Source organism: Tamandua tetradactyla, chromosome 5 (assembly GCF_023851605.1).
Source record: "Tamandua tetradactyla isolate mTamTet1 chromosome 5, mTamTet1.pri, whole genome shotgun sequence".
Lineage (NCBI taxonomy): Eukaryota > Metazoa > Chordata > Mammalia > Pilosa > Myrmecophagidae > Tamandua > Tamandua tetradactyla.
This window is the reverse complement of record NC_135331.1, coordinates 191,262,092-191,275,614: the sequence shown is the minus strand read 5'-3', so window position 1 is coordinate 191,275,614 and position 13,523 is coordinate 191,262,092. Positions and strand designations below refer to the sequence as shown.

Genomic DNA, 13,523 nt, shown 5'->3' with positions numbered 1-13,523 from the left:
CTATTTTCTTCCTTAGTCAGTGATCTTTAACGCAGTGCTTCCCAAGGGCTGACCCAATGGTCCTGTTCACTGCAAGTGCTGGGGTAAGGGTTGCAACACTGGGGGACATTGGGGAGACCACCTTTTTTTTTGGCTCTACCCTCTCCAAACATCAGGGCAGCACCTGGGCTGTCTGCCATTTCTGGGGTACATGCTCAACCCCTTCAAAACAATGGGGTGATCACCAGCCTACCCCCAAGCCCAGGGGAATTTGCTCCACCCTATCTGGGGCCTGAGTTGGTGAAACTCTTCCTCAGCAAGGAAGTAGGAGGCCCACCCTCTGCCTTCCAGGCAAACCCTCCCTTTCCATATGGATGGGTGGGTCTTCTCTCCTTTCCACTTTCCTGGCTTGAGGTTTCTTGGTTTCAGACCTTAGTTTCCATGGTTCTACCTTTGAAGATATTTTTCCTTCAATCTTTCCCTTTTCTGTCTTTTTTAGCCCAGACTGGCAATGGTTCCATTTATACAGATCTTGCAATGATTTTCCATGTAGCACACAGGGTCAAAGCCATCAGACAATAGGACTTTCTACAAATCCTTTCTAAGTAACTCCATTTCCAGTCCTGGCTTTTCCTATAATGGCTGACTGGTTCCATGTTTGGTTAAATCCTTATGTGGGGCACTATTCTCTCTGGTCTCACTTTTTGGAAGCCCAGAATTTTCCAGACCATCAATTTTTTGTTGTTGTTTTCTTTGTATCCAAGAGCTCAGTTTTCAATGTGTCTCTATATGCTGCAAGGAGAAATCAGGTTGTATTTTTCACATTTCATTTGGAAATTCCCTCGGCTAAGTATCTCAGGTTATTGCCTTTAAATTTTAACTTCCATCCAACAGCAGTACACAATTGTGCCAAATTCTCTGCAACTTCCTTCCAGTTTGCATTTCTGTCTAAGGTCTCATTGGAAGTGCCTTTAGCATTCACATTTCTACCAACAGTCTCTTCACAGCATTTTAGGCCTTCTTTACCAAGCTCCTCACAACTCTTCCAGAATCTTCCTCTTATGCATTTCAAAAACCATTCCAACATGTTTGGTATTTGCAGAACACAACACCCCACTTCTCTGGTACTGAAATCTGTTTTGGTTAATGCTGCTGGAATGCAATATACCAGAAATGGAATGACTTTTATAAAGGGGATTTATTAAGTTACAGGTTTACAGTACTGAGGCCATGAAAATGTCCAAACCAAGGCATCCAGAGGAAGATAACTTGACTCAACAAAGGCTGATTCTTCACATGGGAAAGCACATGGCTTGTGTGTGCTGGTCCTTGTTCCCAGATCTTTTGTTTACAGTTTCTGGTGCCAGTGGTTTCCTCTCTAAGCATCTGTGGGCCTTCCCTTTCAAAACAGCAGAGGGGACATACTTAAAGCACTGAAAGAAAAAAAATGTTACCCAAGAATAATACACATGGCCAAGTTGTGCTGGTTAGAAAGTTTTGTGTATCCCAGAAAAGCTATGTCCTTTAATCCTAATTCAATTTGTGTAGTAGGAACTTTTGATTAGGTTGTTTCCATGGAAATATAATCCATTCAATTGTGGGTGTGACCTTTTGATTAGATGGAGCCATGACTCTGCCCATTTAAGGTGTGTCTTGATTAGTTTACTGAAGTCCTTCAAAAGGGGAAAACATTTTGACAGAGAGAGCAACACAAGACCCAGATGTTTGGAGATGCAGACACTAAATGCCCCATGGGAAAGCTGCTTGAAACCAGAAGCCAAAATTCTAGCAGATGCCAGCCATGTGCCTTCCCAGCTGACAGAAGTGTTTGGGACCCATCAGCTTTTCTTGAGTCAAAGTATCTTTCTCTGGATGCCTTAGTTTGGGCATTTTTTTTTTTTACTTTAGAACTGTAAACTTGCAACTTGTTAAATTCCCTTTTAAAAAGCCATTCCATTTCTGGTATATTTGCTTTTCAGCAGTATTAACTAACCAAAACAGTTGTCCTTCAACAATTAGGAAGAAATTAAGACATTTTAGGACAAACGAAAACTGGTGGATTTCGTTACCACAAGACCCGCCTTACAGGAGTTGCTAAGGAAGTCCTGCCAGTTGAAAGGAAAGGACACTAGGCTATTTCAATGCTTGTGTGAAGAAATGAAAGGTTCTGGTGTGACTACACGGTAAATATAAAACAAGTATTAGTTCATTTTTCATTTGTAATGTTATATTTTAGATAACATACAAATGCATAAAAACAAACATGTCTTTGTTACTGTGCACAAAATGCATAAAGCTGTAATTTGTGGCAGGAACAGCATATAAGGGAGGGATGAAAGGATATAGGTATTGTGTATGTGTGCACTATTAAAGTCTAGTTGGAATAAACAAAATCAAATTGTAATAGGCATAGTATGCTAAATGTAACCCTCATTGTAACCATAAGAAAGTAGCTTTAAAAATCTACACAAAGGAAAGGATAAGTGATTCCAAATGGCTCATTATAAAATAAATAAAAAGGAAGACAAAGCAATGGGGAATGGGAGGAGCAAAAAAGTTATAACTTACAAAACACAATTAGCAAAATGGCAGAAGTAAATCTTGCCTTATCAGTAACTTTCTTACATGTAAACAGATTAACCTCTCCTATAAAAAGGCAGAGATTGGCAGAATGGATAAACATGACTCAACTATATGCTGTTTACAAGATACCTATCTTAGATCTCTAGATATAGATGAGTTGAATGAGAATGAATAGTAAAAATATTTCATGTAAACATACAATATTAATATAAGACAAAATAAATTTTAATGAGATAAAGACATTATTGATAAGAGGATCAGTTCAACAGAAGATTTAACAATTGTAGACATTTATACCCATAACAACGGTGCACCAAAATATATGAAGCAAACATTGACAGAACTGAAGAAAGAAATAGAAAGTTATATGATTATAGTATGAGATTCCAATAAACCACTTTCAATACTGGATAGAACATCTGTTCTAGTTTGCTAGCTGCTGGAATGCAATATACCAGAAACAGAGTGGTTTTCAAAAGGGGGGATTTAATGATTTGCTAGTTTACAGTCCTATGGCCGAGAAAATGTCCCAATTAAAACAAGTCTATAAAAATGTCCAATCAAATGCATCCATCCAGGGAAAGATACCTCGGTTAAAGAGGGCCGATGAAGTTCAGGGTTTCTCTCTCAAGTGAGGAGGCACATGGCAAACACAGTCAGGGTTTCTCTATCATCTGGAAGGGCACATGGCGAACATGGCATCATCTGCTAGCTTTCTCTCCTGGCTTCTGCTTTCGTGAAGCTCCCGGGAGGCATTTTCCTTCTTCATCTCCAAAGGTCACTGGCTGGTGGACTTCCTGCTCCGTGGTGCTCCAACATTCTCTGCTCGCTCTGAATCTCCCATTCTCCAGAATGTTTCCTCTTTATAGGACTCCAGGAAACCAATCAAGACCCACCCAAATGGGTGGAGACATGTCGTCACCTAATCCAGGTTAACAACCACTCCTGACCAAATCTCATCATCCAGGGAGATGATCTGATTAGAGTTTCAAACATACAATATTGAATAGGGATTATTCTGCCTTTATGGAATGGGATTTTGATTAAAACATGGATTTTCTAGGGGGCATACTTCCTTTCAAACCAGCACAACATCTAAACAAAAGATCAACAGGGAAATAGAACAACACTATAACCCAACTAGGTCTAAATGACACCTAGAGAACACTCCACCCCACGGCAGCAGAATTTACATTCTTTCCAGGTGCACACTGATCGTTCTCTAGGACAGACAACACATTAGGGGGAAAAAAGCCTTAAAACATTTTAAAGTAATAGAATCATAAAAAGTGACCCCTCTGACCACATGGACAAAGCTAGACACCGAGAGCAGAAGGAGAAATAAGTGAGTACGTGGAAATTAAACCACATCCTCTCAAGCAATCAATGGGTTAAAGAGAAATTAGAAAATATTTAGAGACAAATGAAAACAAGGATACAATTTACCAAAACTTATGGGATGAAGTAAAGGGAGTGCTCAGAGGGAATTTTTTTTGTTGATCTATATTATATATCCAAATACCAGATACCCATCCAAAGTGTGCAATCAATGGTTCACAGTATCATCAAATGGCTGTGCATTCATCATCACAACTGATTTTTGAACACTTTAATTTCTCAAAAAAATAAAAGTAAAGGTAGAAAAGAATATCCAAAACATCCCATACTGCTCATACTGCCCTATTATTTATCTATTTTTTTCTCTTTTTCTTACTTATTTGTCCAAACACTGATAAAGAGAGTGTTATGCACAAGGTTTTCACCATCACACGGTAATATCATAAACGCTGTATAGTTATACAATCATCTTCAAGAATCAAGCCTGTTGGATAACAGTTTAACTGTTTCAGTTATTTCCCTCTAGCTACTCCAAATACATCGAAAACTAAAATAGATATCTATATTTTGCATAAGAATAACCTCCAGAATGAGTTCTCAATTCCAGTTGAAATCTCTCAGCCACTGAAACTATATTGTTTCACTTCTCTTCCCCCTTTTGGTCAAAAAGGCTTTTTCAATCCCATAATGCCAGCGCCAGCCACATCCCCAGGCATCATGCCAGGGAGATTTACACCCCTGGGAGTCATGTCTCACATAAGAAAGAAGGCAGTGAGTTCACCTGCTGGGTTGGCTTAGAGAGAAGCCACATCTGAGAAAGAAAGAGGTTCTCAGAGGTAAATTTATAGCCATGAATGCCTATGTTAAAAAGGAAGAGAGCGGTGCAGCGTTGGTTCAGTGGCTGAGTTCTCACCTGCCATGCCAGAGACGCGGGTTCGATTCCTGGTGGCCTGCCCATGCTAAAAAAATATATATGAGTAAAAAAGAAGAAAGATTTAAAATTAATGACCTGACTTTGTATCACGAGGAACTAGAAAAACAAGAGCAAAGTAAAGTCAAGTTTAGAAGAAAGGAAATAATAAAGATTAGAGAACAGGAAAACGAAATAGAGACTAAACAGAACAACTGAGAGAGTAAACAAAAAAAAAAGTTCGTTCTTTGAAAAAATAAAATTTACAAACCATTACCTATACTGACAAAGGGAAAAAGAAAGATGCAAATAGCTAAAATAGAAAGGAATATGGTGATATCACTACTGACCTTATAGAATTAAAGGGATTATGAGAGAATATTCTGAACAGTTGGCCAACAACAAAACTAGATAATCTAGAAGAAATGAAAAAATCCCTAGAAATATGAAAATTGCCCAAATTGATTTAAGAAGAAATAAAAAACATCAACAAACCTATGACAAACACAAGGATTGAATCAATCATCAAAAACCTTCTACCAAAGGAAAGTCCAGAGCCAGATGGCTTCAGTGGTGAAGTCCACCAAAGATCTGAGAATAATTAATTATCAATCCTTCCCAAACGTTTCCAAAGAATTTAAGAGGAGGGAACACTTCCTAATTCATTCTATGAGGCCAGAATTACTCTGATACTGAAGCCTGATAAGGACAAACATAAGAGAGGGAAAAAAAAGAGCAATTTACCTTGTAAATATAAGTGCAAAAGTCTTTATCATAAAACTAGCAAACTGAATCTTTTTTCTCATATTAAAAAGATTAAACACCATGTAACAAGTGGATTTCATCCCACCTATAAATAGAATGAAATGAAAAAACACAAAATTAGCTCAAAAGAAGCAAAAAAAAAGCATTTGACTAAATCCAGAGCACTTATTTGATAATAACATTCAGAAAAGTACGAGTAGAAGAGAATTGTCTCAACGCAATAAAGACCATTATGTAAAATCCACAACTAACATTATGCTCAATGATGAAAGACTTAAGGCTTTCCCCCTAAGACCAGGAACAAGACAAGTATGCCTACTTTCACCACTACTAGTATATAAATAATATCGTAAAATAAGTTCTAATAAAATATTCAATGTTATACCATAAGTTCTTCTTGCCAGAGCAATTAGGCAAGAAAAAGATTGAAGCACTTTAAAGCGCCGCACGGTCAGCACCCGGCCGCGGGTGGGGTGGCACTCAGTAGGGACGCGCACGGTCAGCACCCGGCCGGGATGGGGTGGCACTCAGTAGGGACGCGCACGGTCAGCACCCGGCCGGGGATGGGGGGGCACTCAGCGGGGATGCACCGCACGGTCAGCACCCGGCCGGGGATAGGGCGGCACTCAGCAGGGACGCGCACGGTCAGCACCCGGCCGGGATGGGGTGGCACTCAGTAGGGACGCGCACGGTCAGCACCCGGCCGGGGATGGGGCGGCACTCAGCGGGGACGCGCCGCACGGTCAGCACCCGGCCGCGGGTGGGGCGGCACTCGGCAGGGATGCGCCGCACGGTCAGTACCCGGCCGCGGGTGGGGTGGCACTCAGTAGGGACACGCACGGTCAGCACCCGGCCGGGATGGGGTGGCACTCAGTAGGGACGCGCACGGTCAGCACCCGGCCGGGGATGGGGGGGCACTCAGCGGGGATGCACCGCACGGTCAGCACCCGGCAGAGCAGATGGAGCCCAGGTGGGAGAAGAACACATCGACCTTGCACAAGGTGGGGTCTGCCACGTGCCGACTGGGGGCCCGCGGCGCCCACCAATCATGAACGGTTGGGGAACTTAGGGATAACTTCCGTTTCTCAGTAGCTCTGAGAAGGAATTAGCTTTAACTGGTCATTTCAGAAGATAAGATCAAATATGTTTAATCCTGTCTAATAACTATCCCCATTGTTTTTAACCAGAATGTCCTGTAATCGTCTCTAAATTTGCTGCTTTTTAAATCTTTAAATTTTAAAGATTTCAGATTTTCATTTTCTCGTCAATCCTAAATTGTGCGTGTGTATATGGCTCATTCAGGAGCTTTCTAGTGGACTTGCAGTTTATTTTCTAACAACCCTGAAGTAGTCAGCAAGTGTTCTAATGAGTGTATCAGTGGAGTCTGGTACGACTCCCCTGATACGAGCATCCCCTTCTAGGAAAGCACTGTCACAGGATGCCTAAGATGCTCATGATAGCTAATGAGGGCGAGAATTGGGCACAAAAATTACTACTTGGTACTTTCTGAAAACTTAAAGGTTTTTCTGATAACCAGACTACGGTAAATCACGTAAAGTGTGAGCAAGTTCAAACCATGTCACTGCTGACAAGTGCATTCAGTCACAACTGTGAGTTTACGGGTCGGGGCCGCCCCTTGGGTGGCAGCCTCCAACTCAGGCCCTGCCGCGTCTGCTTCACCCACTGGCTGCCTCCTGGTCTCCTTCACTTTCCTCCACGCCAGCTCTTTGGGCGGGATTATTCCTTTGAAATGTTTCCTTTCATAACAGTTTAATGCCTCCTCCTGATCTTGCCAAAGCTGGGACTCTCCGTGCCAAAATTTGAAGCAGACCCCACGGCAGCCCCTCTCCAAGGTCAGTGTGGGCACCAGGACAGTGTTTTCCACAAGCTGCCCGTACACAGGCTAGGATGGTGGAGGTCGCAGGAAGGCGGATGCAAATCCAACTTCCTCCCCTCACAGCAGCCTCACTCTAAGGAGGACTGAGCCCTGCTGCAGGCCGAGTGCCTGGGCTGGCTTCCCCCGGCCTCAATCCCCTGTGATCTGTTTCCCCTACGTCCACACCCCTCCCCTCCCAGCTTCAAGCACCGCATGGACCCGGGACCTGGACTCAGCGAAGCCTCGTCGTCTCCCAGGAGCCCCACAGCGGGAAGGACGCAGGGATCTGTAGGAAAGGGGGCAGCTGCTGGACGCGGCCATTAGGAAAGCAGAGTCCCAGTGGTGTCCCATCCTCCCCGAACCCCACCCTCCCCGGAACCCCACCCTCCCCGAACCCCATCCTCCCCCGAACCCCACCCTCCCCGAACCCCACCCTCCCCGGAACCCCACCCTCCCCGAACCCCATCCTCCCCGAACCCCATCCTTCCCGGAACCCCATACTCCCCCGAACCCCATCCTCCCCGGAACCCCACCCTCCCCAAACCCCAATCTCCCCCGAACCCCACCCTCCCCGGAACCCCACACTCCCCGAACCCCACCCTCCCCGAACCCCAACCCCCCCCGAACCCCATCCTTCCCCGAACCCCATTCTCCCCGAACCCCACCCTCCCCAGAACCCCATCCTCCCCGAACCCCACCCTCCCCGGAACCCCACCCTCCCCGGAACCCCATACTCCCCGAACCCCATCCTTCCCGGAACCCCATCCTCCCCAGAACCCCACCCTCCCCAGAACCCCATCCTTCCCCGAACCCCATCCTTCCCGGAACCCCATCCTCCCCAGAACCCCACCCTCCCCGGAACCCCAACCTCCCCCGAACCCCACCCTCCCCGGAACCCCATACTCCCCGAACCCCATCCTTCCCGGAACCCCAACCTCCCCCGAACCCCACCCTCCCCGGAACCCCATCCTCCCCGAACCCCATCCTCCCCAGAACCCCAACCTCCCCCGAACCCCACCCTCCCCCACCTCAACTCACCCCCACAGAGGAACCCTCTGGAAGATCTGGTCTGGGTCAAGCAACCCAGAAAGGCAATTCGAGGAAACCACCCCCCCAAACCCGAGCACAGCTCGTGTGCAGAAATCCCACACAGCCCTCCCCGAATGACCGGTACATTGAAGAAACCCACCTCCGTGAAGACAGCACATACAGGATACAGAAAATTTCAACCACAGAGATAAAAATATTGCAGCAATTAAAAAAACACACACAAATAAATATAAATTCCCCCTCAAAGAGAAATCAGGGGAAATATCATCTCTGCAATGAAAACAGTTGGTAAGCATCCCAAGCAGGCAGTTATATATAAGATCAATTTAGAAATCATGGAAATGAAAAATGTACTCATTGCTATAAAAAGCTAATTGGACAACATAATTAGTGGTCTAAATATGGCTGGGAAGATGGAATTGGTGACATGAAGAAAGAACTGAGAAATTTACTCAGAATCCACCACAGAAAAAAGAGATGGGAAATATGGAAGATAAATTGAGACAGGGAGGATAGTTTGAGAAGCCAAGAGCAATTTAATCAGAGTCTAGAAGGATATATGAGTAAAAATGAAAGAGAGAAAACAGGTGGGTGTAATGGCAGGAGGGTTTCCAGAACTACATGGCCACCTGCGTTTCTGGAATCAAAGGGCTCACCACATGCCAAGCCAGATAAATGAGATGACCCAGACCTGGGGATGGCACACAGTGAGGACCAGTGATGGCGAAGATAAAATTCCTAAAAGCAAGCAGAGATCAAAGAAAGGAGACCTAGTGTAGGAAAATGGACTTCCAGAGGCAGAGATTCTGCCGGGATTGGCTTCCCGCCCCACTCTCCCCCAGCCCCCACGCACCACCCACCCCCACCCCCACTCAGGAGAGGATCTGGCCTCACTGATACTGAGTCTGGTGCAGAAAGCCTCGTGTTTACAAACATATAAAGGAAGCAAATAGATTATTGGTGTAAATTTGTCTTAAATGGGACTGAAATCCTTGATTATAAAACAGTGGTGGCATTAAAATGAATTATTCTTACCAGATCTGACAAGCTTCCACCTTGTGTGAAAAAGTTCTACTACTGATCAAGACAGAGAGAAAAAAAAAACGATGATATTAGGAATAGCAGATATAATTCAGGTGCAGTAGAGGATTTTTTAAATCATAAAATTAAAACCTTGAGAACTTGATAAAATGGAAAATTTCTAAGAAAAAATAGAAGATATTTTAGAAACCCTAAATAAATCAATAAATATTAAGGTACTTAATTTGGCAGTGAAAATCAATAATCCTCTCCCTAAGAGCATATCTAACTCAGGTGGTTTTATAGTAAATGATATCAAAGCATTTATTTTGGATAGAATATAGGCTATGTGAATATATCTCAACAAAATCTGCAGGTCCAAAATAAATTAACAAACTTAAAAAAATCCTAAGTAAACCTATAAGCAAATTTAACCCAACTGTGTATTTTTTTATTTTAATTTATCACTGTAAAATGCATCCCAAGAATGCAGGGAAAATTCAACACTTGAAAGTCTATCAATATAAGTCATAACGTAGCAGATTAATGGAGAAAACTGTTATTCTTAAGAGAAGTCAAGAGAAAATTGACTTTAAAAAAATCATATTTTAGAAAAAAATCCCAAGCTAGAAACAAATTTATTTAATTAGAATTACTTCTCAAAACCTAAAGTAAATAGTATATTTAATGGTTAGACACTATGCAAATAATAAATTAATAATGAGACAAGAATATCTATTACTTCTCCTTCGTTATTCAACATTCTATTGAAAGTCTTAGCCAAATCAATGAGATAAATAAAAACTAAAGATTAATGGATCATTGTTGATAGATGGCATGACACATGATATTTAAAATAAGAAAGAAATGAAACATCTAATAAGAACTAAAAAGAGAATAGAGCAACGGTGTGGGAAATGAGATACACATATGATAGTATGTAATTCGTTCTCTCCAACAGCCAATTAGAGGATATTCCAACAAAACAAATTAGAGAATAAATTAGAGAATATTCCAACAAAGTGAAGATCTCACTTAAAATTAGCCACGAGAATTATAAATTACCAGGAGTAAAACTACACAGGTATGTTTAGGAAAAATTGTAAAACTATTCTGAAATACACTTAAAAGTCATTGAATAACTGAACAGATGTCCATGGACGGAGAAAAGTAATCCTGTAAAAAAAATTAATTTTCTCCATATTAATGTCTATGTAATTTCAAATAATGCTATCAATGGGATTTTCAATGAATTAGGCAAACTGATAGCAAAATTCACGTAAATGAATGGAGATCTAAGAATAGCTCAGATAATTTTGAAAAAGAAGTTTGAAAGAAGATTTGCTATATTTGATATCAAAATTTGCTATTAAGCTGTAGTAAAAAGCAATTAGTTTTGGAACAGATAAAAAAGTCAATGGAACAAAATAAAGTCTGCACATACCCGCGGAGGTAGAGGACCAAGGCTGCCTTATCAACCGGTGGTGAAAGTATGTAACATTCAATAAATGACTTTCAGTAAGGAAAAAAGAAACGTTAGGCTTCTTCCTTACATCATACACACACAAAATGCTCCTGGTGGATTAGAAATCTAAACTCTTTAAAAAGTAAACAATATTTTCTAAGAAGAAACTTTGAGACAGAAAAAAATTGGCATCACAACCAAAGTTAAAAGACAAGCAATACCCAGGCCACAGTGTCTCAGTGGCAGAGTTCTTACCTGCCATGCTGGAGACCCGGGTTCGATTCTTGGTACCTGTCCATGCAAAAATAATAATAATGAAGTAGACATAAAGTTAAAAAATAAAACAAGCAATACAATGTGAAGTTATTTGCTTCATGCTATCCCTTTATATGAAGACATAAATTCTTTTACGTAAGAAAGTACAAACAGTGCAATAGAAAAATGAACAAAGGATATAAACTTAACCAGAAAAGAAATACTGAAGGCAAATATACCTGTAAAAAGTTGTCCAACCACAGTGGAAATCAAGAAAATTTCATTTAAAATGATTGTAAAATACTTCTTTTAAAAATAAGTTAGGTTAAAATAAAAATTTGATACAGTCAATTTGTGTCATCAATTTTACTAGATGTGGTCAAATGGCAAACTAAAGTGCACACACCGATCAATTTGTACTCTCTTCAGAGAGTGACACTGCCCCCGCCTTGCGGCCACCACTCGCTCCTCTCTGTGGATCTGTGAATGACACTCAGTGAGAATGTGCTTTGGAGCCTTCGAAAGACGTCTGCACTTACGTTATTGAGGCACTTTGAAGTTTAGATATCCAAGGTTGCTGTGAACATATTGAATGTGAGAGAGCATTTGGTCGTCAGATATGGATTAGACCCTTTCATTTATGAAAATGGATTGTATCATCAGGGTGTCATGCAGCGCAGGGTTTCAGGAGAAATTAATAGGGAGGGGATTGGCGCATCCAGTTGGTATAGCAAAATTATATTACAGATTATATTTGGGGAACTTGTCAAAAGTGGCTTACAATTAGAGAATTTCAAATTGAAAATGCAGATGTTGTCAAGGACGTAGAGAAAATGGAATGCTTACCCACTGCTGCAGGAGTTACATTGCACAGCCTCTTTGGAGCGCAATGTGTACTTAGTGTTATAGTACGCAATACCCCAGCAAGTCTGCTTGCTGCAACTTTGCAATAGAGAAACAAAGAGGCCCATTAATGAGTATGGGGTTTTTTAAAAGCTTGGTAATTGGAGAAATACTATACAGTCCTTAAAGAAATGAACAAAGGTTGATGAGAGAAAATGATAGATCTTGAAAATATATTTTGTGCAAAAAATTAAAAATGTATGTTATTTTCTTTATGTAAATTTCTAACATGCATGCAAATACTGCTATATATGATATATTGTTGCGCATTTGAATGAAAGAAATGATAAGGAATTTCACCTCAAATTCATGATATTGATTACCTGGGGCAGGGTGAGAGGGACTGGGAATGGGACAGAAAAATAAAGATTTAGTTTAAGTATTAGGCATGTTGATTTTGAGCTGGCAATAGATTTTCAAACAGAAATATCCACTTGACAGTTGAACATGTCAAACTTGGTCTCAGTCAGCCTTTTCCAAAGAGCATTTCTCAGGTTCCTTGTGAATTTCAAGTTACTGACCACTCAAACTACCATAATAGACAATTTTTAGGTGTGTATCATAGTTTGAAAACTTACCAAAGTTATAAGCTCACTGAAGTTTCTCAGGCTTAAGGAAGTTCAATTCCAAATGTAGCTTCAAAATATTGTAGTACAAACAAGATGGGTTGTGTATCATATTGGTTAAGAAAAATGTGAGATTCATTTTCTGAGCTAAGTTGTCATTGCTGGATTCTCTTCTGCTTAGGACAAATACTCTATTGACTGAAGTACTTGGTCCTATGAAATAAGACCTAATTTGCACTTACATTTTTACAAGATATATTTTTCTTTTTTTGTTTTTAATATGGAACGCTTCACGAATTTGCGTGTCATCCTTGCACAGGTGCCATGCTAATCTTCTCTGTTTCGTTCCATTTTTAGAATATGTGCTGCTGAAGTGAGCACTACAAGATATATTTTTATAATAAGGAAATCTAATGTTTCCAAATACTGTTATTTTCCTGACCACTTATAAAATCAAACTGAATCTGATTTGACAGTTACATGGAAGTTTAATTTAATATGTTCATTTTTCTTTTTGTGTTGTTTATGCTTACACAGTAAAAAGATTAGGCAAATGGTGCCAAGTTTTGCTTTGTTATTTGTACCAGGGACATCAGTTCATTTTCACAGTCATTAACTGACGTTTATCCTACAAATGTGTCCTACCAGTTACAGGATAATTGTCCTCGAAAGTTTTGGTAGGTACTCAAAAAATATTTGTTGAATTTGAGCAAGTGAATGAATGAATTATTGTCTGTGGAAAGCTACTAGGAATATAAATCCAAAACCATGTTAATGCATATATTTAATTGTATAATTTTTCTACATGAAAAT

At 41.0% G+C, this 13,523-nt stretch overlaps 1 non-coding gene across 1 annotated transcript; it reads right to left on the bottom strand.

Annotated features, from left to right (window-relative positions):
* Positions 1–12,984: 12,984 nt before the first annotated feature.
* LOC143685318 (U6 spliceosomal RNA) lies at positions 12,985–13,091 on the bottom strand. Its single transcript, XR_013176564.1, has one exon. It is a non-coding gene; the product is annotated as a U6 spliceosomal RNA (small nuclear RNA).
* Between the last annotated feature and the right edge of the window lie 432 nt (positions 13,092–13,523).